Here is a 3848-nt window from a genome sequence, read left to right as displayed (position 1 = left end):
CTATTTTTCTGACCGTTTCTTTCTCCTCTCATTTTTGACACCTTTTGAAGCTCTTCATATGTTTCACACCTTTTCTGGCTCTTCATGTTTTTCAACACCATTTCATGCTCCTCCTATTTTTCAGACCGTTCATGCGACTAAATTTTTTCACACCTTTTGAAGCGCTTCTTATATATCACACCTTTTCAGGCTCTTCATGTTTTTGAACACCGCTTCATGCTCCTCCTATATTTCCGACCATTTCATGCTCCTCATCTGTTTCACACCTTTTGAAGCTCTTTAAATTCTTCACAGTTTTTCAGGCTTTTCATGTTTTTGAACACTGTTTTATGCTCTTCATATTTTTGACACCTTTTGAAGCTCTTCATATATTTCACACCTTTTCAGGCTGTTCATGTTTTTGAACACCGCTTCATGCTCCTCCTATATTTCAGACCGTTTCATGCTCCTCATATTTTTCACAGCTTTTGAAGCTCTTTATATTTTTCACCCCTTTTCATGATTTTCATGTTTTTGAACACCGTTTCATGCTCCTCATATTTTTGACACCTTTTGAAGTTCTTCATATATTTCTCACCTTTTCAGGAATTCATGTTTTTCAAAACCACTTCATGCTCCTCCTATATTTCAGTCCGTTTCATTCTCCTCATATGTTTCACATCTTTTGTAGCTCTTTATTATTTTTCACATCTTTTCAGGCTCTTCATTTTTTGGAACACCGTTTCATGCTCCTCCTATTTTTCAGATGTTTCATGCTCCTCATATTTTTGACACCTTTTGAAGCTCTTCATATTTTTCACAACTTTTCAGGCTGTTCATGTTTTCAACACGGCTTCATGCTCCTCCTATTTTTCAGACCGTTTCATGCTCCTCATATTTTTGACACCTTTTGAAGTTCTCAATATTTTTCACACCTTTTCAGCCTCTTCATGTTTTTCAACCCTGCTTCATGCTCCTCCTATTTTTCAGACCTTTCATGCTCCTAATATTTTTCACACTTATTGAAGCTCTTCATATATATCACACCTTTTCAGGCTCTTCATGTTTTTGAACACCGCTTCATGCTTCTCCTATATTTCAGACCGATTCATGCTCCTCATATTTTGACACATTTTGAAGCTCTTCAAATATTTCACACATTTTCAGGCTGTTCATGTTTTTCAATACCGCTTCATGCTCCTCCTCTTTTTCAGACCGTTTCTTGCTCCTCATATTATTGACACCTTTTGGAGCTCTTCATATTTTTCACACCTTTTCAAGCTCTTCATGTTTTTGAACACCGCTTCCTGCTCCTCCTATATTTCAGACCGATTCATGCTCCTCATATTTTTGACACATTTTGAAGCTCTTCAAATATTTCACACCTTTTCAAGCTCCTCAGGTTTTTCAGCAACACTTCATGCTCCTCCTATTTTTCAGACCATTTCATGTTCCTCATCTGTTTCACACCTTTTGAAGCTCTTTATATTCTTTAGGTTATCAGGCCTTTCATGCTTTTGAACACTGTTTCATGCTCCTTATATTTTTGACACCTTTTGAAGCTCTTCATGTATTTCACACCTTTTCAGGCTCTTCATGTATTTCAACACCGCTTCAGGCTCCTCCTATTTTTCAGACCGTTTCATGCTCCTAATATTTTTGACACCTTTTGAAGCACTTCATATTTTTCACACCATTTCAGGCTCTTCATGTTTTTCAACACCACTTCATTCTCCTCCTATTTTTCAGACCGTTTCATGCTCCTAATATTTTTCACACCTTTTGAAGCTCTATATATTTATCTCAACTTTTCAGGCTTTTCATGTTTTTAACACCGTTTCATGCTCCTCATATTTTTGACACCTTTTGATGGTCTTCATATATTTCACACCTTTTCAGGCTCTTCATGGTTTTCAAGACCGCTTCATGCTCCTCCTATTTTTCAGACCGTTTCATGCTCCTCATAATTTTGACACCTTTTGAAGCTCTTCATATTTTTCACACCTCTTTATGGTCTTCATTTTTTCAACACCGTCTCATGCTCCTCCTATTTTTTGACTGTTTCATGCTCCTCATATTTTTGACATCTTTTGAAGTTCTTCATATATTTCACACCTTTTCAGGCTCTTCATGTTTTTGAACACCATTTCATGCTCCTCCTATTTTTCAGACCGTTTCATTCTCCTACAATTTTTCGGACAGTGTCGTGCTCCTCATATTTTTGACACCTTTTGAATCTCTTCCTATATTCACACCTTTTCATGCTCTTCATGTTTTTCATCACCGTTTCATGCTCCTCATCTGTTTCATACCTTTTGAAGCTCTTTATATTCTTCACAGTTTTTCAGGCTTTTCATGTTTTTGAACACTGTTTTATGCTCCTAATATTTTTGACACCATTTGAAGCCCTTCATATATTTCACACCTTTTCAGGCTGTTCATGTTTTTCAACACCGCTTCGTGCTCCTCCTATTTTTCATACCATTTCATGCTCCTCATCTGTTTCACACCTTTTGAAGCTCTTTATATTCTTCACAGTTTTTCAGGCTTTTCATCTTTTTGAACACTGTTTCATGCTGCTCATATTTTTGACACCTTTTGAAGCTCTTCATATTTTTCACATATTTTCAGGCTCTTCATGTTTTTCAACACCGTTTCATGCTCCTCCTATTTTTAAGACCGTTTCATGCTCCTCATATTTTTGACTATTTTGAAGCTCTTCATGTATTTCACACCTTTTCAGGCTCTTCATGTTTTTCAACACCGCTTCTTACTCCTCCTATTCTTCAGACCTTTTCATGCTCCTCATATTTTTGACACCTTTTGAAGCTCTTCATATATTTCACACCTTTTCAGGCTCCTCATGTTTTTCAACACCGCGTCATGCTCCTCCTGTTTTTCAGACCGTTTCATGCTCCTCATATTTTTGACACCTTTTGAAGCTCTTCTTATTTTTCACACCTTTTCAGGCTTTTCATGTTTTTCAACACCACTTCATGCTCCTCCTATTTTTCAGACCGTTTCATTCTCGTTATATTATTGACAAGTTTTGAAGCTCTTCATATTTTTAACACCTTTTCAGGCTCTTCATGTTTTTGAAGACCGTTTCATGCTCCCCCTAATATTCAGAGCGTTTTATGCTCCTCATATTTTTGACACCTTTTGAAGCTCTTCATATATTTCACACCTTTTCAGGCTGTTTATGTTTTTTAACACCGCTTCATGCGGCTCCTCTTTTTCAGACCGTTTCATGCTCCTCATATATTTGACACGTTTTGAAGTTCTTCATATATTTCACAACTTTTCAGGCTCGTCTTTTTTTCAACACCGATTCTTGCTTCTCCTATTTTTCAGACCGTTTCATGTTCCTCATATTTTTGACAACTTTTGAAGCGCTTCATGTTTTTCACACCTTTTCAGGCTCTTCACTTTTCAACACCGCTTCATGCTCCTCCTATTTTTCAGACCGTATCATGCTCCTCATACTTTTGAAAACTTTTGAAGCTCTTCATATATTTCACACCTTTTCAGGCTCTTCATGTTTTGCAACACCGTTTCATGCTCCTCCTATTTTTCAGACCGTTTCATGCTCCTCATATATTTGACTCCTTTTGAAGCTCTTCATATTATTCACACCTTTTCAGGCTCTTCATGTTTTTCAACACCACTTCATGCTCTTCCTATTTTTCAAACTGTTTCATGCTCCTCCTATTTTTGACACCTTTTGAACCTCTTCATATATTTCACACCTTTTCAGGCTCTTCATGTTTTTCAACACCGCTTCATGCTCCTCCTATTTTTCAGACCGTTTCATGCTTCTTATATTTTTGACTTCTTTTGAAGCTCTTCATCTATTTCACTCCTTTTTA

Source organism: Dama dama, unplaced genomic scaffold (assembly GCF_033118175.1).
Source record: "Dama dama isolate Ldn47 unplaced genomic scaffold, ASM3311817v1 ptg000180l, whole genome shotgun sequence".
Lineage (NCBI taxonomy): Eukaryota > Metazoa > Chordata > Mammalia > Artiodactyla > Cervidae > Dama > Dama dama.
Note: the sequence above shows the minus strand (reverse complement) of the source record.